This window comes from Myotis myotis, unplaced genomic scaffold (assembly GCF_014108235.1).
Source record: "Myotis myotis isolate mMyoMyo1 unplaced genomic scaffold, mMyoMyo1.p scaffold_m19_p_5, whole genome shotgun sequence".
Lineage (NCBI taxonomy): Eukaryota > Metazoa > Chordata > Mammalia > Chiroptera > Vespertilionidae > Myotis > Myotis myotis.
In genome coordinates, this window is record NW_023416357.1 from 72437174 (window position 1) to 72461728 (window position 24555).

The following is a 24555-nucleotide window of genomic DNA, read 5'->3' on the forward strand; positions in this document are numbered from 1 at the left end:
AATCAGAGAGAATGTACGTTTAGTGCAGGTTTTTTTTTAGCCTATAGACTTCTGGATTTATTATTGTTGTTATTTAGCTTTAATGGAATATGTATTCTTTGTTTCTAATACATGTACAACTGACCGGAATCACAGATTACAGTCTGCCTATCATTATGGGACTCAATTTTGTGGTATAACTGAACCTGTTACTTGTTTTTTGACTTAATTTAGAATCATAGAGCATGAGCTCCATAGTGACTTCAATAATTTTCTTTGATGTTTTTCATTTACTAGTTTCTTTCTCATAGCTTGTGTATTTCTAGAAAATAATTCATCTTATCATTATATTTATTTATGGTTTTGATCTAATTATGAATTCTATGTTGATGTCATAAAATACTAGAATTTTTTAGATGTAATTGCCTCTAGAATTGATATATCTCAATGGAATAATTGTTACAATATATAGTATTAAATGCATTATTTAGCAAAAAACTTTAGTATTAACGTGCTTTTATTAATAGGGTAAATGCTGTTTTGATTTGCATATATGAATTTTTCCATCCCACAAATAAGTACAATACATTTATTTGTATTTGGGAATATTATAGCTAAACACCATGTAGTATTAATGTCAGTGAATTTGGTTCTCTTTGTACTGTTTAATTTCTTTTAACTTTAATTTGTAACAATATTTATTGAACATAAAGTTCATTAATTGATATTTTGTAATTCAGTATCTTTTTTCAATTGAAATCTGTTTTTTTTCTGAGGGCTTCATAATTCATTGCAGTTATTGTACCCTACAGTCAGTCCTTTATCATGACTGAATTTATTTGCATTTAAAAATTAATGTAACATATATTTCCTGGTGGAAATCACCCTCAGTGAACAGTTTCAGAATGAGTGTGTATTATTTATGTATTCATTTATTCTTTTTAACCCAATTTGCGCCAAGGAAGAATTGAGGAAATAATTAAAACACTTCATTTCATGGGAGTGTACTAAAGAAGAAATAGGTAATTAAAGCCAAGGGAAATATAAAGAAGTCATAACTGAAAACCAAATAAAAGAATATTATTAATATGTAGACCACAAGGGTCCAAGCAGTTTCTAAAGCTGAGCTTCCTACTTGGCTCTGAGCTTCCCAATAGCAAAACAGAAAGAGAGAAATGCTCAGTCATGTAGTGTTCATTGTTAGGGAAAGTAAAAGCACTATTTTCCATTTACAGATGAGGAAACTGCAGCAGACATTTATGAAACCTGCCCTGTGTCACATAACCAGTTTGAATCAGGATTATAGCACAGTTAAGCTGACTTCTGTATCCAGATTCTTTGTCCTTCTCTATGAAATAGTTTCAATATCTGCCCCATAAAAATCACTACAGAAAACACAGTACCAGAATCCAGAGTTTGTTGTAGCCGAATTACTGTTCTGAAAAAGGATCTTAGTGTATTTAATGATAATTAATAGTGTGTCTTTGTTTATAGTTGTAGCTTAGTAAAGATATAACATTTCAGTTGTACAAGCTATAAAATTAAACAAGGGCAAACAAATTTTGATGGTTTCGAAGAGCCATATCGCATTCTATATCCAAACTGTGCGAGTGGATATTTTAAAAGGCTGATGTTTAACCATTTTGATTTACAAAATGGTAATTTGGGGGGGTGAGGGTAGGTGCTGGGGGGTAGAGGAGGCTGGAGGGCGATCAATGGTGGGGGGGAGACATATGTACTACTATTTGTAATATTTTGAACAATGCAAAAATGGCAATTCCATAAGGTTTGACCTAATATTGAAAGTGATACCTTAAAAATATGATAATATAGAAAGACATTTGTCAGTAGGGTCTTGTGGAGATTTCCTATAAAAAGTCCTCTAATTCTGCTTCATCAGTGGATAAGTCTTGAAATTATTTGGTTTTACAGCCTGCAAAAGGCCTTTGTCATGGCAAATAACTCTTTCCTATGAGACTGTGTCCTCATTTCTAATACAGACTTCCTGATATAAGAAAGTAAATGTATTACATATTCTTTGTATACTAAAAAGTGCTATATAAATGTGAAAGGTATCCATTATATATTTAAATATACTAACTCAGGTTGACTACAAACTCACCACACTGGCCTCCTTTTGCAAGCTTAGTGAATCAAGCTAACGACATGGTCCTATTATATCTCCTTATTTCGGCCTGTTCACCCATATATATCCAGACATAATCCTAGTAAATTAAATACAAAATGTAACCCCACCATTTTCCCCCTTTTATCCCCCCTTTTAATGTATGCTCTCTTACTGTAATTTAGGAATCTTTTTATGCCAGCTTATATTCTTTCTGGCACATAGCTGGTTATAAATAAATACACTTATTAAGTAGATGTTTTGCATCAAACTGTTCAGTTCCATAGACCACTATGAATATGCAATTGTGACCTAATTCAAGAACACATTATTTTTCTTTAGCAGCAACATCAATATTGCATTATTTTTAGTAACTACTGGTTGGAAAATTCTGCTGTGAGGGCTGTTATCTTGCCAAATCTGCACCCACAAATAATTAATATAGACAAAATGGACACACAGCAAGCAGCTATAGAACATGTCAGTGTTTAGAAGTCATTAGCGCACTTTGAAAAATAAGCCCTGACAAGGACTCCCTGTGCAGCTCCAATGGTCAAGTTGGTGCAGTAAATGTTGAGCATGATGTTCATTTATTTTTTTAATGACACAATGGATGAATTATTAGGTAATGATAAGCTCTGCTCCCTGTTTAAAGAATTTCAAGTGTTTAAAAGTAGAAACAACATTTTTGGACAAGCGTTTCCCCATGCAATAACCTAACAGATTAAGCTAGATCTGAAGAGGAATCTGACTTAATGCATTCCTGGCAAGAAAAGGGGCTGAAGGACAGTCAGGTCCACTGTCCCAGACCTAATCTTTCTGTTCTGAAAGGGAAGTTCATCCACAGTATGAGTTGTGAAGAAATGATATGTAACTCCCAGAGACTTCATGGGCCTGGATGATGAAGGTCTCATCCTATGGTCACCCTCTCATTGTTAATGTGAGACTTGAAAACGTCCCAGCCAGAACTGCCTCTTCCAAGGAGAACGTACTAGTAGACCAGGCCAGCTCTGCCCCTTGTTGTTATTCCTGATTCCATTTATACAACTACTTTCAGATTTTTATGTCTTCCAAAAGCATTTATCTTATTTAATTATAATTATGTACCATTTCTTTCCCTTTTTGAATTTTGTAATACATTCTGTGCCTTATATGTTTTTCCTTAGGTGACAAATACAGGAACTAGCATGAGTTATTCCAGCCTTCCTTCACATATTCATCTCAGAGTGTGCTTACTGAGTACCCCTGTGGGTCCAGCCCGAGGTTGGTCACATCTTTGGAACTATAGCCACTACTGCTTGTAGCAACTCTGCTCTCCACCAGAGTTTGGTAGTCATAGAATAATATAGGATGTAAGTGCAATAGTTGCTTAAATCACATCCTTAAAATTGAGAACAAGTCTGATTTTAGTAAAATCGCATCAAAGTAACAGATGAAGTAATATGTAGTAATTATTTCCAGACTATATCTATGTTTTCAGTAACATCACAGTAGCAGGACTATCCCAACTATTTCAGATGAGCTATTGAAGAGAGTCAATAATGTGTGATCTGATTAGCTAATATCAGAATAATTTTATCATATTGGGGCATCACTTAGACAGCATTATCCTCTAGACCAGTGGTTCTCAACCTGTGGGTCGTGACCCCTTTGGAAGGTCGAGTGACCCTTTCACAGGGGTCTCCTAAGACCATTGGAAAACACATATATAATTACATATTGTTTTTGTGATTAGTCACTATGCTTTAATTATGTTCAATTTGTAACAATGAAATTGGGGGTCACCACAATATGAGGAACTGTATTAAAGGGTCGCGGCCTTAGGAAGGCTGAGAACCACTGCTCTAGATTGTGCCACTGTATGGAGTAGATGTATTTTAGAGTCCTAGGATCATGGAAATAGAGTTGGAAGAAACTTTTGTAATCATACAAAAAGTGAGCAAATAAAAAAAACTCTTGGTTATATGAAAGGATGCCAATATCAGACAGTGAGTTAATGATTGAGGTGGATTGATCATCTAATTTACCTATTGTAAAGCATTGCCTTTCCTCATCAGCTAATTTGTGTTTCCTGTAGCTCTGTATAAGTCTTCACCTTGATAGATAATGGTTCCCAGATGAAAGTCTATATAGGTTAGGAAGATGCAGTAAGTCACCCCGCCCCCCCCCCCCCCCCCCCCTGCTCCAGTTCTCCTGACCAAAGCTCCTAATTTCAGCAAGGCTAGTTAAGCTTTGATCTGGCAACCACAAGCCATTTTCACTTATGCCTTGGATCTTTGCTTTTGTTCAGAGTTCCCTACTGGACTTTGCGATTTTAACAAGATCTGGGTACCAGTAGTTCAAATTAGTTCAAATTTGGCACATAGATTTTGCTACACTTCTAAATCTCCATTCCAGGGAGGCTAATTCTGATTATTTTGGGGGGGAGGGTGGAGAGCAGAGTGAATAGCAGTGAAGAATTACTACCTTTACAACAAAGGGAAGCTGGAGATAGTTAAAGGAAATTTCGGGAGAGGGTGAACAGCAGTGGGACCAGTACATTATTGTGATTAAGAATAGGAAGTTGGGCCCTAACCAGTTTGGCTCAGTGGATAGAGTGTCTGCCTGTGGACTGAAGGGACCCAGGTTAGATTCTGGTCAAGGGCATGCACCTTGGTTGCAGGCATATCCCCAGTAGGGGGTGTGCAGGAGGCAGCTGATTGATGTTTCTCTCTCATCGATGTTTCTCTCTATCCCTCTCCCTTCCTCTCTGTAAAAAATCAATAAAATATTTTTTTAAAAAAAAGAATAGGAAGTTGGGCTCAGAGTGAAAGTAATCTGTGCCACATACTAGCTCTGTGTCTTAGGTAAGCTGGTTAGCCTTTCTGAGGCTCCATTTCATCATCTTTAAACAGGAATAGTGCCCACTTCACAGAGTTTGTAAAGTTCATAAAGCCTACCACTTCACAGAGTTTGTAAAGTTCATAAAGCCTAATAGAAAGCATTAAATCAATGCTGGTATTGAGTGTTACTTGAAAATACCAAACCTGTTTTAGGAAGAAAATGAGGATAGAGGAGTTACCAATTACAATATTTAGTTTATATGCATTATAACAAGCAGAAAAACAAATATATATATATATATATATATATATATATATATATATATATATATATATATAATCTTCTGAAAAAAAGAACAACGTGATGGGAAATTCTAGAGTTCTTGCCTTAATTAAACTTCTGTGGAGGTTTTCTTAGACATTTCATGAAACATCTCCAGTTGTGTTTCCTTAAAGCGGGGGTCAGCAAACCATTTTTTGTAAAGGGCCGGATAGTGACTGTTATATTTAAGCTCTGGGCTGAGAGTCAAAATCAAGATGCCTATATAACAAACACATTTCCACAAATTTTTATTGATGAAATTCAAAGTATTATAATAATTGAATACACATTTTTGTAATACAGGTCTACTGATAAGACAAGTTGAATTATTTTTGGGTGGAGAATAACATTTTCCTTAATTGTGGTTCAAAGTTACTCTTCCCTGTCATCAAATTGATTACCAGCATTTGTCTGTAAAATCCACTCTTAGCTTATGGGCTGTACAAAAACAGGTGGCAGGCTGAATTTGACCCATGGACTTAGTTTGCTGGCCCAGGTCTTAAAGGATTAAGGAAGCAAAAGAGCCTTGAGAGATTCTGATCAAATTAACATGTTGGTAAGTAACAGTTTGAGTACCCGCCAGCTAATTTGACTCACGCAGTGAAAAGTATAGCTGTAATGGTATCTGAACATATTTAGATGTAGAGTGCAATTGGAAACCAAATCTTGGGACTATGCCATGGTTTCTGAGCATCCTTTCTCTTTTTACATTTGCCTGGACTTTCTGCTAAGAGATTAGACGGAGTTGTTTTATCTTCTTATGTGCATGTTCTCAGATGTTGGGGCCAATGCAGCAGAAGGGAGAAGAAGCACATCAAAGGCAGTGATGAGGGATGCTCGTTTGACTCCCTCTGTTAGAAGAACACAGTTGCCTGGAAGTGAAAACATAGAGTGGAAATTACCTTTCTCCTTTATTTATTCCCAATGTGGAAACATTATGAAGAAGTGAATGGAAATCCATAGATATTCCACAGAGCCCTTTCTTAAATGCTGAAAAGAAAATCCAAGTTAAGTTACTTAGTGAATATTATTTTAGATAAAATTCAGATAGGAAAAGTATACAGAAGCCTTAATAGTGATAGGTGCCTAGCTCCTTCTGCCACACCAATAGTGAGCATTCTGCATGCCTGGGATTGGTAGAGTGAGTATCTCTGACCTGCTGCGGCTTTGGGAAATTCTAGAATTTAGGTATAATGGAGTGGTATGTCAGGAAAGGGTACTTAAATATGATTCTAATAGGGAAAAAATAAGCTTTTTGGTCTGTCAGCACGATGGATTGCCAAGAGCAATGGATGAGGACAACCACTTGGAATGGTAGAGTTGATGCTGCCCTAAAATTTTCTTCATTTGAATGCAATTGAATGGTGATTGCTAGGCACATTATTTTGTAGAAATCAAGACATTCCCCCATCTGTGGAACCTTTGCCATGTTCTGGGGATGAAGTAGATGGAGGAAAGAGCCTAGAGTGGCAGGGAGCCCATGGAAAAATAGAACATGGAAAAACTGTGGTACCTTAGAGGATGTACAAAGAGTCCCTAAATCAGTTAGGAGTTTGGGTTCATTGAAGGTATCTGAGTTTCCAGATGAGCCTTCGGGATCCATGGCAAAACCCCACTCACTGCAGAGATCCAATGCAGAGGGGATGGTGGGGGATTCAAAGAGGATGTGTAGAGATGCCAGGTCCAGAAGTGACATACCAGTTCATTCCAAGAAGGGTGTGGCACCAGGTTCTTTCCTCAGAAGTTTGAGTGGCAAGAAGACATTGGAGGCAGGCTGGGGCAGCTGTGTGGAGACTAAGGACAGGTCTTCCCTCTGACCTCCACATGCTGGGTGACAGTGAGCATACTCATGAGCAATACAGGAAATGGAAACTGCATAGTTAGGGTTTCCAAAATATCCTGAATACTTCCGATGTTCTTCAGAGGTCAGCTAAAACTATGAGGCCTTATAGAAAGAAGCTAAGGTTGGCCCTATAACTGATTTACCTGGATGATAATATAGCTTGAATAGAAAATCGTATTTTCACAATTTTGTTAAACAACTTTTTATTATTATTTAAATGTTCTCTCCTCCCTGAAATGCAAACTTAATCTTAATCCAGCAGACACTAGTTCTTAATGTATATTAGAACAGTGCACTCCATTGATGAGGAACCAATCAATGTTCACTATAATTGCTTTTCTCATTACAGCATTTATTGAGAGTCTATTAAGTGCCAGATGCTGTTAGAATCATATAGATGAATCTGATAAGCTTTCTGGACAAAATAGTTTTAACAATTATGTTAATTATAACTTTATGGTCACTACTAAAGAAGAAAGATATAAAATTGTTGCAAAAAAGAGGTTGTAACTAACTTTTAAAATTTCTGACAGTGTTTACTTTTAACAATGGCTTTTTGCCAACCCAAATCATCTCTAAGGTTATATATGCACTGAAATAATATACAGTGAGGTTTTATCAGGTGCAGTCTTCTTTTAACAAAAGTATCTGTCCTTAAAATAAAAATCTAAATTGTCTAAAGTTGAAAGCACAATAAATATCCTTCTGGATTATGCTACAAACTCTGGCAACCTTTATCCATTTGAGTTAAGCACAGCAATTCCTGCTGGGAATTCCCTATTACAAAGTGCATTGGCTTTCATGGTTTGAAAACTGCTCCTATTCAAATCAGTTTCAGGAGGGTGAAATAGGACAGAGAAAACTTCTTAAACATCCTCTTAAAAATGACAGGGGAGGAAAAGATAAACTTGAGTGAATGTGAGTTTCAAGATTGAAGAATAGGGTATTGTTTAACCCTTTTGTATTGTTTTGCACTAAAATAGAATAATTTTCAATAAATCTAATTACCATGGAGATACATCTTTCAAGAACATATAACTAAATAAAGTCATTTAATTATAATACTAGAAAATATTGAACACAATATTATAGATGTTCTTTTTTAATATTATCCTTTTTAAATTAAAATGATACCAAGTATGTACTGGGATGAAATGAGAAAAATATATATATTATGACACATATTTGTTTCTTTTTTTAAGAAGCTTACATTTGTTAAAATATTTTTTCTTGGCAAACTAACAGAAACTGACCATTTGGGGACCGTAGTTATCCCTCAAGCAAAACATGTTATCCCTGTAAATATGCCTCACATGCACATGCAGGGGGGCAAAACTGGGTTTATAGTTGTGACTATAAAAACAGTTTGTTCTTGTATTATTATTTATTTATTTATTATTTATTGTTTATGTATTATTTATTATTATTGTATTATTTATTTATATTGTATAAACCTACATTTGCTCACCCCTGTGTTTTACTTAAATAGTGCATGTAAAGCAATTAGCAAAATGCCTGCCCCAGAGGAAGCCCTCAGTATTTGTGAATGATAATTCTCTGCTTGCCCGTTTTCCTTTGACTTTTCTTCTTTCTACCTTTTGTCCTTCCTGCACTTCCTTTCACTGTGTCTTGCTGCACTTTCTGTTTTCTAGTTCCCTCTGTTTCTTAATTCCTTTCTCCTTTTACTCCTCTGTTTATCTTTGCCTTCCATTTTCTGAACTAATAAAAAAAGAGGTTAAATATGAGAGAACAACATAAGACCAGTGTTAGAATAGCACCATGGTAGCAAAATAAGATATTGTTGCACGGTTGAGTGGCATTTTTTGGATGAGGGGGGGTGTAGTATGGGAAAGGGATGTCAGGGTGGAATTTGGTAGGAGGCGAAAGGAACAACCTTCCTGGAAGAGGACTTTGAATAATGAGGAAGAGTCTCCCTGGAAGCATTTCTGATGGAAGTTCCTCTTTTCCCATAGAAACCAGAGAGCTTCATTCCTTACTACCCAAACAGTGGAAGGCGTTAGCAAACGTTCTGCAGGAGGCGTTAGTAGAGCACTTTGGAATCTCTGAATGTTACCTACATCATTCCATGCAGAACATAGCTTAGTGCAACACAAGCTAGAAACAGAAATAGACATACAGTTGGAGAAAATAATTGAAATATAAAAGAAATTCACTGACATCCTCCTGCTTCTATCATATTCAACATTCTCCTTGCTCAGCTCAATTTTCTCTGCAGTCCAATTACAACAGCTAGAATAGCGAGGGGGTTATTTCCTTTTCCTGTTTAAATGAAGGAAAACAGTCAGGTAAGAATCTTACTTGAATATAAACATCTTTTCATCCTGAGTGGAGGTAGTTTGATGGCAAACTGTAGGCTGCCTTATATGATTCCAGTTTGACCATGGAGATAGTTGTTCAGACCTTTAAGGGGGTTCAGACCTTGGGGATTTCTTGGCTTCTTCCTTGTGCAAGGCCTTAGGGAGTTTGCATCATTACGACCACCCGATGGGTTGTAGAGAGTGAGATAAACGTCCAGAATAGTGGGTAGAGGTGTAGAAGAATATGGCCTGGTGTTGAGCTTTCCATACATAATACCAGTTACTCTCAAATACAGTAAATGGTTCAGTGGACATTTATACTTTCTAGCACAGGGTGGGGAACCTTTTTTCTGTCAAGGGACATTTGGATAGTTATAACATTCAAGGGCCATACAAAATTATCAGATTAAAAATTAGTCTGCTATATTTGGTCAGACATTTAATTAACTCACTCCTAATGCCTTGGCAGGGCCAGACCAAATGATTTCACAGGCCTTATACAGCCCACGGGCTGGAGTTCCCCACCCCTGCTGACAGGTCATTCCCATATATGCTTCAGTTTCGGTGTTTCCCTCTATAAAGTAATTTGACTTTTCTAATTCCTGCCTTCTTGTTTGTATCAGTCTTTATTTAGGCAGCTTGTGACATTCTGCCACTGTTGAAATAATGCTGCAGAACTCTCTAAATTGTCACTCATTTGGTAGAGGAGAACCCAAAGGGAAACATATAAAAGGAGTAGTATCTCTTATGCATAAAGATAAATTACAAATATTTAATTTATGCATACATATTTAAATATGCAAGCATGCTGAAAACATAATTAATTTATTTAAGTGACCCTGCTGAGCCATTGTACAGTTAGTTGACAAGACAGTGATAAAAGAATTGTTAACTAGCTTCTAATGAGTTGAAGACATCTAGTCACTTGTTAATAGTGAGTTAATTGGACAGTTAATTATTAAAAAAAATCTATTAGACGTTTCCCATTTGTGTATGCTTGGGTACTCCTCTCTCATATTTTGAAAAATAAGCATGGATTGAATTTTAAATCAACAGAGAAGTTGAGAATAAAATTTATATGATGATTATATAACATGGCCTCTAAGTCATAAAATAATGTTATTGGGATTCTGGGATGGTATTTTCCCAGATCCCTTCACATTGGGCAAGATTACACACGATTCTCACTATAATCATCTGGACATGCCACTTTAGGTAAAGATAAATATTGTTGTTTGGAAATATTTCTATTTTTATTACTTATATATAATTTCTTTCGAAAAATCTATCTACAGTTCCTTTGAAGCACATTTGTGGCTCCTTTATAGATATAATAAAAAGATTAGAAATTTATTTGTCAAATCTCATGATGTCAGATTTGATAGGAATGACTAATAATTCTACTTCTCTCCAGTATTGAGAATTTTTATACCCTTATCATGTACTAGTAAGTCATTGTGCTTCAGTATAGATTGGTTAAAAACCTTATAATATGCAATATTTTATGCAAGGAACTTACAAGACCTTTGACATATTCAATTTTACCTTTCAATAGTGTTGTTTTATTTTATAAGGAAATATAAGCTTTTAGAAGAACTCTTTTTTATAAGCATTAACTTTAATTTGTAAATAATTTGTAGGGGGAAAAATTCCAAATACTAGAGAAATGACAAAAAAAAAAAAAAAAAAAAAGCCCTGACCAGTTTGGCTCAGTGGATAGAGCGTCGGCCTGCGGACTCAAGGGTCCCAGGTTCAATTCTGGTCAAGGGCATGTACCTTGGTTGCGGGCACATCCCTCTCCCTTCCTCTCTGTAAAAAAATCAATAAAATATATATTTAAAATAAAAAAAAAAGCCAAAACCCATACCAGAGCCCATTTTCCAGGAAAATAAGAGGTTATTATTAACATTTTGCAAATGTCATTCCTTAAAACTTTCTGAATAAAAGTAAAAGGTATAGTATGAGCGGCCTGAGGTAATGTCTCCCTATGCTTTCAGTATTTCCAGGTCATTCTGACTCAAGCACTGTTCCTCCAGTCACTGGCAGATTGTTGCTGTCCCTGCTGTTTCACTTCTCCTTCATCTCTGGCTATCGACCTCAGGGGTCTACCAGGAGCCTTGATAGAAGACAGTAGAGGAGTTTACCCAGGATCTTACCACTCCTGCCAATTTGGAGAAATCATTGGGCAGAAATCTTTACATATTTTTCCATTAAACATCTGAATTCAACTCTAAGGCATCAAATTTAGTGATTTAAAAATAACCTAATCATCCACAGCCCTACTAAATTTGCTTTTATTTTCAACATAATTTAATTTGCCAAATATTTATTGAATGCCTGTTATGTGCTAGGCATTGTATATATATAAATTAATGAAGGAGGCAAAGATCCTTTCTCTATTGGAGCTTAAATTTTAAAAGAAGAAATGGGCATTGAACCATAGACATAATAAATTAGGAAGTTACATAGCATGTTGGAAAGTGGCAAATTCTGTGGAAAAAGAAAAAGTAGATTGGTGTAAGGCAGATCTGGAATGCCAGGGTGGAGGTTAAATGGGTTGCAATTTTGAGGAGAATGGTTTTGTGAAGGTGTCATATGAGCAAAGATTTCAAAGGGTGAAGGATTTGGCTGTGTGACTATCTATGGAAAAAATATTTTAGCTGGTATAATCAGCCAAGACAAAGTTTTCAAGGTAGGACCATGCCTGGTATACTCAAGGGAGCATTTGTGGCTGGAACAGAGGGAAGCAAGGGAAGGCACTAGAAGATGAAGTCAAAAGACAAAGAGCCTGGCCATTGAGTGTTGTAATCCTTGTAACAAATTTTACTTTTCTCCGGAGTGAAAGAGTAGACCAGTGTGGACTGTTTAGCAGAGGAGCACATGATCTGAATTACATTTTCAAAGCATCATTCAGGGGTGTGTGTGTGTGTGTGTGTGTGTGTGTTTTGAGAAGAGCCTGTAGGATGGCATGGGCAGAAAGAGAGAAAATTAGGAGGCTATCCAGTAGTCCAGGTGACGGATGATCGTATGAAGGGTTAGACTGGAAAGGTATCAATGGGGATAGTAAGAAGTCACTGGATGATGGATATGTTTTGAAAATATAACTAACAAGGTTTCCTGACAGATTGGATGTGGGTATAACAGCAAGAGAGGAGTCAAAGATGAATTCGGTTTTTGTGGCCTGCTTATTGGGAGTTGACTCTACTGAGATGAGGAGGGCTCTGGTGGGACAGGGGTGGGGAGATAGCAGGAGTTCAGTTTCTGACAGATAGAGCTTGAGTTGCTTTTTAGAAATCCAGATAGAAATGTTAAATAAGCAGTTGGGTAAGCCATTTAAGCGTTTACAAGAGATCCAAACTGGAGAAATAAATTTGGGTGCTATTAGCGGACAGGTATTATTTAAAGCTGTGAATTACTAGGTGGTAAGTGGGATAGAAAAGAGGATCAAGGCCTGAGTTCAGAGGCATTCAGCAGCGGGCGAGTGAGCACCTGCCCCACACACATGTCTGTTGCTCCTGTATTTCTGTCTTTTTAAAAATCTTATATTTTACTCAGTCTAACTTATCCATTAAACGCAAATAGTTCCTCATTTTGAGTATATACATATTAGACATATAAATGTCCTATTCAAAGCACCCAATAGAGATAGTTAAGATAGGCTGTTGTTGACCATACTGCATTTAAAATATTGTATCTTTTTTGTATATAGCATTTTATAGATGGTGTTATGTATCTGACCCTCTGTACTTAAAAATTTGTTTCTCACATTTTTCTTTTCTCTCTACACTCATACAAATGGCTTTATTATTTTTTCAGTATATTTCTAAAGATTATCTCAAAATAGATCTTTTTAAAGTGAAATAAGTGCATGCTGTTTGCCTTTATCTATTTAGTTGTGAGTTTCAACTTGTCATGTTAGAAAGAAGAAAAATATAAATCCTTAAATAAGTCATATGGGTGTGTATAGTATGAAAAATTCTTGCATGAAATTTTTGATTTTAAAATGAAAAATTTTATCAGAACTTGATAGGGCGTAATTATTTTTAAAGATATGTATTATGGAGAACAACAAATCTGGATCTAAATAATATAATAAAGTGGATTATAATGAATTTATAATTCAAAGTGATTATCTGTATTCAATTTACATTGTATTCATTTTACTTGTGTGTTTTTTGTGTGTGTATATCATTATATATATACATACATTAATAAGGTACATATATAAAATCTCTATGATGGTATCATGTCTGTTGCTTTGTTTCTCTTCTCAAAATTTTAAATGGCATTGCAGATGTCTGCAGTAAGTTTTTGCTTATTGAGTATCATCATGAAGAAAAAACAGTGTTTTATAAGATGGATTTTTAAAGCTTTCTGTTTTGAAAGAACTTCAGTCACAAAGAATTTGCACAACTTGTACTCAGAATTCTTGTGTACCCAAATTCCCCAGCTGTTAACATTTTACAACACTTACTTTATTATTCTCTTCTCCTCGCTCTGTAATTATTTTTAAGAAATCATTGAGATTAATTTGCATATATGGTGCTCCTTTATTTCTAAATACTTTGTATATATTTCCTATAGAATAGGGTCATTCACTTACATAACTGTAATACAGTTATCAGGACCAAGAAATTAACACATGTGCAGTGCTATTATGTAGCCTATAGACCTTTGTGAAATTTCACCATTGTCCCATGTGTAGTCATTAACCATAGGCCACTTTTATTAAAGTAAGTGGCCTATGGTTACCTTATTTATAAAGTACCACCTCAATCACTGCTGGTGTTTAGTTATAGAGTTGTGGTAGTTGGCGTAAGCAAATGACCATGTGTGTGTGACCTTCCTGTGATCAGCAGAGAGTTATAAATGCTTAAATCTCCTTATTAACCTATTAGCGTAACTGTCAATGATGCATTGTTCCAATAATACTGGTTGTGCTCACCTGTTTTCTAGTGCCATATTATTGCACATATTATATATTATACACTGTTCTTAAAAAATTTACTTTATTTTTTCAGTTAAATATCTGACTATCCCATTCAAAGGGTTTTACAAATAAAATGTCCCCAATGTCCTCTCTTTTTAAAACATGCCTGGAAGAAGTATACATAACCACTGTTTAGATTAAACAAAACATGCATGAATGAATGGAGAGAAACATATTCACATTGAAAGGATGGCAGTTTTGATGAGTGGGAAGTGGCATTGTGTATGTTTCCATTTTAGTGGATCTCTCTCTGTCTTTATTGGTCACTAGCTATTGTCTGCTTCCTAACAACCAAGATACTTCCATCTTTTAGGCTTTATTTACATTATTGGTTTTCAAGATGTGTTCCTTAGCAACATAGTGTGCGTTTAGGGGGAATCATTATTTAATTCAAATTTAACTTTAAAAAATAATCATTTAATAACCCTAAAATAGTACACAGGTATTAATTAACAAATTTGAATACACTGAAGATCACCAATGTAGTTGATCTATTTTACCAAATTGATTCTTGAAATGAAATTTTTCCTACCATCTCTGGGCATATATTTGGCGATTCTAGACAATATTATTGACTGGATAATATATAACATTAATTTGCTTGACAAATATTTTTTAGATTTTAACAAAATGTCTCAATTACTATAGTATACATGTTATATAACAGGTAAAACTCAGTGGATGCTTTAGCAAGTATTATACAAATATTACCCACCCCATCATAAATAATGCCATTTCCCATAATATTAATGTTTTTTGTTAAATTGAAAGGTCTCATCCACCTATATTGGGTGCTGTTAAGCAAAATGAGCTGAATTTGGCCAAGATAGATCACATTTAAGTTCCCTAATGGCTCTTTAATTATAGTTACTTGCAAGTGACTGCAGTTAAAGAACAGGCAATGGAACTGAACTAAAATGTGGAGTCAGCCTGAAATAAATTATTTTTTGAACTTTTGAATGATTTTTTAACCATAAAGTTACCAATATATCCTGGATTTTTTTAAAATATATTTTTATTATTGATTTCAGAGAGGAAAGGAGAGGGAGAGATGAGAGAATCATTGATCAGATGCCCCCTGCACGCCCCACACTAGGGATTGAGCCTGCAACCTGGGCATGTGCCCCGACCAGGAATTGAACCTTGACCTCCTGGTTCATAGGTCAATGCTCAACTACTGAGCCATGCCGGTCGGGCTATATCTTGAATTTTTAATGAAAATGATATTTTTAACATATCATAATTAAAATATACTTTGAAGCCTACCTTCTGCTAAACAAAGCAGATACAGACTGAGTTATCTATTCATTGACTTCATAAACGTGGAATATTTACTACTTAAGAAATGCAAGTAAGTTATTAATATTTCATTTCCAATTTAAATAAAGGTTCTACTACCCCTCTTTCAAGCTACTGGATTAGTTTCATTGATGAATATTCTGAGATTTTAAGAGGAGCTCTTGTGAAAACATGGCAATATCAGGTATATTTCTCTGTGAAATATAGCTCTGTAACCAAAATGAAATCCATAAGTAATTCAAATTTGGAAGCAGCAGTCACCTATCACACTCAATTGTAAAATTTTGTGTTGTTAAATATACATCAATTCTGTTTATTGGGTATACATATTACAATTTTGAACTTATACACATTAATATATACTATTAAAGTGCCACTTCTAGTGGAGACTTAGTGGATTGAATAAAGGTTTCTACTGCTGAAAGTTTGATAACTGATGGTTTGAATTCCTCAGAAAAAAAGAACATACAGATCTCTAGGATGTTTTTGAAAACCGAACAGATCTTCAGTATTGCATTAATGTGTTGCAAGTGCAGATAAAAAAAAAAAAAAAGGTGTCCTTGCTTTCCAGACTTGTCTAAATACTCCAAAAAAATCTACTTCCTCCGAGATCTCAATCTTCTAAATGACCTCACTGCTCTCCTTTTCCCAGTGGTTCCCGAGAGTTGGGAGCAGGTTGAGGTAAAGCCTGCTCAGGGCCACTGCTGGGAGAAATTGTGTTGTGAGTTTGTTCCTTAGAGGAAGATTGTGAAAAAATGGGTGAAGGGAAATAAAAAGAAAGGAAATTGGTCTGAAGGATAATGGCTAAATCAGGAGCAGATGATTCCAAGGGCAGAAAAGGCAATTTTGTTTTTGTTTTTTATCTATGTACCTGGGCTCCTGAGCAAACAGGAAAGAGCAGCTCCGTGTGGCTCTTAGCATTTTGTGAAATTTCTGGCAGGCAGCTTTAAGGCTATTTCTACACCATAAAGAGAACTAACTGATGCAAGTTCTCATGAATATTTACTATTGAAAAAAGATTTAAAAAATTATGATGATAAAACAAAGAAGCTATATTTGTTTTAACATAGTATATTTTTCTGGCAGTTTCAAAATATTCTATATCAGGAAATATATTTAAAATAACAGTAACAAAGAAAAAATATGAAATAATGAACATATGTAATTTTAATATAGGGTTTATTCTGAAATTTAAAGGAGTAATACTAAATCGTATTGTGAATAGCCATCTGGGAGTGCTATGTATTAAATTTCCCCCCCAGCAAAGATTTAGCTATGTTTGTTGAAAAAAAAGTGTGTAGAAGAGCTGAATGAGGCATGAAGTTCTTATATTATTCATTGATTAATGAGTGTTTAAATGATCACTTCAGTATAATGCAATTGGATGGTTAATATTTAACAATTACTAATATATCAGTGTGAAGTAGAAAAAAATATCTCGAGTATTTTATTTTTGCTACTTCTTACAAGGGTTATTGTGAAAATTATACAACTATTAAACTTTATTAAAAATGTTTTGGTTTTTTGATGACTAGTTAATATATATAGTGGGAAATATGACTGTGAGTCATTTTTAGAGTTTATTATTCTTTTTATTTTAGGTTCTTAGTTTTTCCAAAATATCTCTTTGGTTGAAATTTATGCATGTCACTCCTAAAGCCAGAAGATACGCTGGCATCTACAGAGGCTCACACCTGTGTAGAGCTGGCCATCTTGTTTCCTTTGATACCAATTTCAATTTTGGTGAACCTAAGGGTTTCATAGCGTGATGGTTCATTAGAGAAGACAGTAATGAAAGTGCTGTTTTCTAGAATGAGCCAAGCACTTCCCCACACTATATTTTTTGTTCTTTGAGAACGTATCTTTAGGCCAGGACAGGCAATCTCCGCAAGACCATGGCATAGACCCTTAAGGAGCCTCTCTACCTGCTTGTACACAGCAGCCAAGTTGATCTTTCTTGAATACAAATGTGAAAATGTCTCTTTCTTAAGGTGCTTTACAGGCTTGGGCTTGACTTAACTAGAAAATTCAGGCAGCTTAGAGGATAACAACCAGCTTTCGGTCTCAGTCCTGTAAGACACTGTCTGACCTGGCCCAGCCTCTCTGCCAGGTGTGCTGTGCACCATGGGCCCATGGACAGCCAATGTTCTGATCACATGGGCCTATTTTCTGCTCCTTGAAAATGCCATTCCCCTTCCTGCCTTGGACCTTCTGTATCCCATCCTCTCTTCCTCTCTCCTTTGGTTTTCCCTAACCAACTCTCTTTAATCCTTTAGAACTCAGACTAAAGAAGTTAGCCTTCTACCGATCCCAGCATAGATGAACAACCCCTATTGCTTCTTTTTGCTATTTTTGCTTTTTAAATATCATATATTTATTTGTAGCATTTATCATATTGCATTTCTAAATAAGTTGTTAATTTCATGATTGGTGTTTAATTGTCGCCAGCCCAGATAGAATGTATAGAACAGAGTCATGAACATAGAGGATATGCATTAAATATTATTTAAACAAATGCACTCAGATATATATTTATAAATATATAGTTATTAATTTACATATATTATCAAGGGATTATCTTGAGGTCTTATAATTGATTTCTTTAGTATTTGAGGCAGGGCAAAGGTAGCACTGTCTAGACATACAGCAAAAAAGAACTGTTTTTTGACAGTCTGAATGATTTTCCCTACTCTGCATCATTTCTAGTCACAAACACAGTGTTTTGTTCAGCAGTGTAAACCAAAATGCACTTTAAACTGCATTCCACCTTTAAGAACTAGTGGAAAATAATTAAATAGTATCTTCTGTCACAGCAGGTATGGGGATTTAAAATGACTCTTTCATCTTAAAGAATTATCTGTTTCTTAGGATTCAGGTGCTGAGATAACCCTCATATCCACACCATTTTTTAGAACAAATATGAGTCTTTGGTAATAATCTTAGATCTAGAGATAGAAGTGTTTCTGCTGAGATAATTGAGGTCCCATGACTTTCAGGACCCAGATGGACTGTTTTGGAAATAGATGTGTTCAGCTGAAAGGCATTTCCCCCAGGATTTCTTGGCCTCTTCGTATTCTCCTGATTTTTCTCTAAATCAATAGGCAGCCTGATTTTCCCCCTTGTTGTTTTTTTATACTCTTCAGTCTTCATTTCAGCCAAAGATTGAAAATAGCAATATGTCCTTTTAGGCCCACCCTTTTAAAATCAAATCATTGGTATTTTTTCCCTCTAAGGTATCACAAAGAACCTCTGAAAAGGATACCTCTTTATTAGTTAAAACTATTTGTGTGTGTGTTATATGCCTTAGCGGGGACTGTAGTTCAGTGTTGAAGCAACCTTTTGGCCTTGTCATAGCCATGACTTTGTTGTAATCCTTGAGCCAGCTTGTTGCAAGGTTTTAAGTGCTGATAGTTATGCTGAAGTAGCTTTTTTATAAGGAATATTTTCTTCAAAATAAACGTACTCTTTCCTGCTTTACTCCTAACTAATCTGGCATTCTCATTACATCTTGATTGATGGTTTTTTAATACTTTTAATAAACCTTTTTTTAGAATAATATTAGATTTATAGAAAATTTGCAAAGGTAGTACAGAGAGTTTCCATATATTCATCACTTAGTTTCCCCTGATGTTAACATCTTTCATTACCATGATATTTGTCAAAATTAGGAAATAAACATGGGTTGTTCATATTTTAGAATGTGCACTATGTGGTAATTTATCTATACCAATCTATATTCTTTCAAGTGATATATACTTGGATATTGTCAATGAATAAGGAAAACTGATGTGAATGAAATATGGTTTTGGTGAGAATAGAATGCAATAGTGATTGCTAGTACTTTATTTCTATAATATTTGATAGTACTTCATTTCTATAATATTTCCTAGAATGGAATAGTGATTGCTAGTATTTTATGCCTATATTTTTAATAGATCATCCTATATAATAAAAGGCTAATATGCAAATTGACTGAACAGAGGAACGACCAGTCACTATGATCTGCACTGACCACCAGGGAGCAGATGCTCAATGCAGCCGCTGCCCCCTGGTGGTCAGTGTGCTCCCACAGGGGGAGTGCCACTCAGCCAGAAGCCAGGTTCACGGCTAGCAAGTGCAGCTGCAGTGGTGGGAGCCTCTCCCACCTCTGCAGCAATGCTAAGGTTGTCCATCTGCCTGCTTAGGCCTGCTCCCTGTCAGTCGGACATCCCCCTGTGGGCTTCCGGACTGCGAAAAGGTGCAGGCTGGGCTGAGGGACCACCCCCTGCATGAATTTTGTGCACCAGGCCTCTAGTTTATATATAACACACATTACATTGGCTTTAGTATGCCTCAGTAGCATTTTTACTGCCTTTCATTTCTGAGTATTTAATTAAAAAGAGCCATGTGTAATTGAAAGGACATCAAGGGTGAGAATTTTTTTTCTAATCTTGGGGCTATTAATTTTGTGAGCTTTGACATTTTACTCACTCTCTGTGGGTCTTAGTCTCCTCATCTGTGAAATGAAGAGTTAAGAATGAGGATCTCTAGGGAGTGTGATGGCGTTTACACATGGATTATTTTGTAATTATTTCTTTCATGATCATGTGCAGTCTCTTTTCAGTGTCTGTCAGGCTGTGGAATGATCCAGGCCAAATCATGAGTTTCTATAACAATCCTTGGACCTCCTTGATCATTGTGGGAGCAGAGGTCAAGACCAGAGGTGACACACTCAAATGCCTGAATTTATCTGACAGGTACAGAACTGAGTAAAAAAAGGAGGTAGGGACCCTGATGACCTGGAGAACACATACCCTTCCTAATGGGGCAGCTGCTACACAGCTCCCAAGGACAATACCCTGGAGGAATGCCAGATCTTCTGACTTTTCAAAGGTAACTCCATAAACAGCATTTTATTTCAACTCCTACAATTTTTAAATATTAGCAATTAATTCAATTTAAAGTAACCAACTCTGTGGGCTAAATTAAATATTCAGTATAATTGGAACTTATCTGTTAGAAGCTGGTTTGTGATTTATGTCCTATTTTAGTGACAGTCAAACATGTTTGCACATTATAACAGTAAGAAATGCCTTTTCCATCACAACTTAGTATACACGTGTGTGTGTGTGTGAAAAAAGGGATCACGATCTAAATTTCTTTGTACTACCTTACATCTCATGCATGGGAAGATTCTAAATACATATTTCTTGAGTCTTTAAAATATAACTTTGTATTCTTGGTATTGAAAAAAATGGCATATATTGGTAATGAATTGGGAGCCAAAGCAGGTCATGTTTAAAGTAGCTAAGATGGGACATTGCCTAAGAGAAATTGATGGTGATATGGAACTAATGTCAATGCAGGCATGTGGAGAAATACATTAGCCACACGGGACGGGTTCCTTGGCTCACAGGAGGGAAGATAATAGTGGATTTTCTGACTTGGTCGAACAGGTTCCCTTCTTGTGCTAGTATCATCTCTTAGGTATTTAATAAATATTCACATTTGATTGGATGAATGAGTGTGTCCAAGACCTCAGGGCAAGTATCCAGAACCTCTCATGGATTTACCCACTTATGTGGGACCAGAGCACTTTCTTGCCAAGGGAGCCATAAACAAAAGTGAGTCTTAGGCATCCTTTCAGATTCCACTTTATAGTCCTCTGTGACATTTGGAGATGAAAAGTGGCTTTCATACTAACACAGGCTATGCAGTAGGTAGCACATGAACCTCTGAAATTTATACCAAATTAAAATTCAATTTGTGTTTTTCAGAAGCCTCCAGTGGCTCCTTTCATTGGCATGGCTGGAAATGTTTTCAGTGGGGACTGATGAGAAACACTACTTGTCTCAGTCTCATTATATTGCCTCAAGTGACTGCACTGGGAACTGGAGTCTTTACTCTTTCTTATTGATAGTCACCAGGCATAACATTAATGTGACCTATAAAATACAGAAGAATTATTCATAGAACCAAAACAGTTAGGCATATGTATTCTTTTAGGCAACGGTGTTTACATTTGTAATGTGGCTCAAGTTAAATGGAAAATGTAAAGCATGTGGTGAAACAATATTTTTTTCCCATTCAGAATCAATGTCTTTTATATAACTTAAGATAAACTTGAAAATAAATATATTTTATGATTGCATGTGGATTGTTCTCATCATGTTCTACAAAGTAGACACAGGGCTGTTGGATTTTTAAAATATAATTTTTATTGATTCCAGAGAGGAATGGAGAGGGAGAGAGATAAAGAAACATCAATTATGAGAGAGTATCAGCGGTAGCCCTCCCCCGCCCCCCATGCACACACACACAAACCAGGAATCAAACTGTGACAAACACACATACACCCCAGCTGCTCAACCACTGAACCACAATGGTCAGGCATAGATGTAGGGTTTTTTGTTTATCTCTTTTTCTTTCTTTTTTTTTTAGTTAGAAATAATTTCAGCAAATTCTTGTCATTAAAAGTAATATTTTTACACACACACAAAAATCATGTTTCTTGATCTTGGGCCATTGTTGGGGAAATAAACTGTGAGCAAACTTTTTCTGCAACTTTCCAAGCTTAGACAAATTGTATCTTACAGTAATATAAATTTTGCAGAAGACTCTTCAGGAAATTATCATTGTGACTATAGTTTTTATTTCCATAGCATGTCGTGCCCTGGGAAGTTTTTAGCGCTTATTTCCTATTGCTTTTTAGAGCCATCTACTGCATGTTGACAATGAAAGATTAAAATTCCAATGAGGAGTTCTGAGTTCTGAGCCTCTGGGATGGCGCAGTTCAGAGAATGGATCAGATAACTCTGAACTCATCTACTTCTCTCACTTTATAGATAAGCCAGAGATTTTAACTGGCTTGTCCAAGACAAATTTGTCTATGTGATATCCCTAAAAATACAATCCAGTTTTAGTGCTATTTCCACAACACTCAGATACCACAAAGAATGAAGGAAATAACAGATTAATAAGTGGTAAATCATTTTCTTCCCTTCAGTGAAAAATAAAATATCATGTGAGGTACATACATAGATTATTATTCTTGCAAAATACATAAGCTTGTTATTAAGCCATAGTCTGAGGACATTAAAAAGAGCAGTGATGACCAGCATATAGTGTCTATTCCCTAAAAACTGATCTTATCACACTCATTTAATGTTTTGGTAGAATTGCTAAGTGGTAAATTAGATACTCCTTCCTCTGTATCATAACGTGATTTTCATAAGGCACATTGCAGTATCTCAGCATGTCTTTGTTATACAGGAGGGACCATCACCAACATCAGAAAAACCAATGCTTTGAATTATAGCTCACAGTTTATAAAACACAATCATTCTGAATAATAATGCATGCAGGGCGTACTTTACATCCCCATGACTATTCTATATCTGCTAATTTGTATCTTTTTTAAAAAAATTCTTATTGTTAAAAGTAAAGTACAGCATAGGAAACATAGTTAATAATATTATATTAACTATGCATGGTGTTAGGTAGTATGAGATTTATCGGCATGATCACTTTATACGTTATATAAATGTCCAATCATTGTGTAATGCACCTGAAATTATATTGTACCTCAACTCTAATTGAAAAATTAAAAAAATATATGTACTAGAGGCCCGGTGCATGAAATTCGTGCGGGAGGGGGGGGAGTGTGGGTTGTGTCCCTCAGCCCAGCCTGAACCCCCTCCAATCTGGGACCCCTGGGGGGATATCCTGTGGAATCAGGCCTAAACTAGCAGAGGGACATCCCTCTCACAATCCGGGACTACTGGCTCCCAACTGCTCGCCTGCTTGCCTGCCTGCCTGCCTGATCACCCCCTAATCACTCCCCTGCCATCCTGATCAACATCTAACCACTCCCCTGCTAGACCGATCGCCCCTAACTGCCCTCCCCTGCTGACCCGATTGCCTCCAGCTTCCCTCCCCTGCTAACCTGGTCACCCCCAACTGCCCTCCTTTTCTGGCCTGGTCGCCCCTAACTGCCCTCCCCCTTGTGGCTGTGGGCGCCACCATCTTTGAGGGTGTGGCAATCAATTAGGATATTCCCTCCTATTGGCTGTGGTTGCCGCCATCTTTGAGGGCATGGCAGTCAATTAGCATATTTTCTCCTTATTGGCTGTGGGCACTGCCATCTTTGCAGCAGTGTGAGGATCAATTATTTTATTCCCTCTTTATTAGATAAGATATATATTATTAAAAAAATGCATGCAGGCAGCTTCTTGGTTTTGTTGTAAAGGTGCTTTTTCTTTTTGTTGTTGTTACTAATCACTTGGGTGTTTTTTGGGTGTTTTTTTTTAGGTGAATATTATACTCCATTGTCTTTACAAGGTATCTGTAAGATCAACAGATCATCATCATGTTTTTGCTTCACATTCCTTTAGAAAGATTTTAAGGCCACACACACAGCAGCAGGTGCATGTGGTTTCATGAAATGGAAACCTCTTATTATGTTTCAAGGCAATCAATAACCACTTACTAACACAGATATAATAATTGTCCTTCATTCCTGCAGTGCTTCTGACTAATGTGTTATTTTTCTTAATTTCTTTAAACCGCATTCAATGAGCATGGTTGAATAATAACTTCAGTGACATTACAGCTTTGTATAATAATTATGAATAAAACAATCACACTCAAATCACATCAATTAAAAGCAGTCTTTCAGTAAATGAGATAGAATTGTTTAGCAATTCACACTGTAGAAATTCAATCAATATTCTACTTTTCTACTTATTGAGTCTAACAAGCAATATTCTCTCTAGTAACATTCCAATAAGTTGCCTCTATTGCTTTGTCTCATTTAAACATTTTTTCTTAAATTGGTTAAATCTTTAGAAGGAATACTAACTAAATCTGCAGATAACAC

General features: G+C 35.9%; 1 protein-coding gene across 4 annotated transcripts in view; it reads left to right on the forward strand.

Moving 5' to 3' along the window:
- The window catches only part of PRR16 (proline rich 16), a 233090-nt gene that overhangs the window by 41490 nt on the left and 167045 nt on the right, over positions 1 to 24555 (forward strand). Inside the window, exon 2 of one of the 4 annotated variants that reach the window (XM_036310356.1) lies at positions 3271 to 3367. The exons of the other annotated variants lie outside the window; for them this stretch is intronic. The gene's annotated coding sequence lies outside the window, so the exon portion shown is untranslated. The remainder of the gene's footprint in view (positions 1 to 3270; positions 3368 to 24555) is intronic. 4 annotated transcript variants of the gene reach the window in all.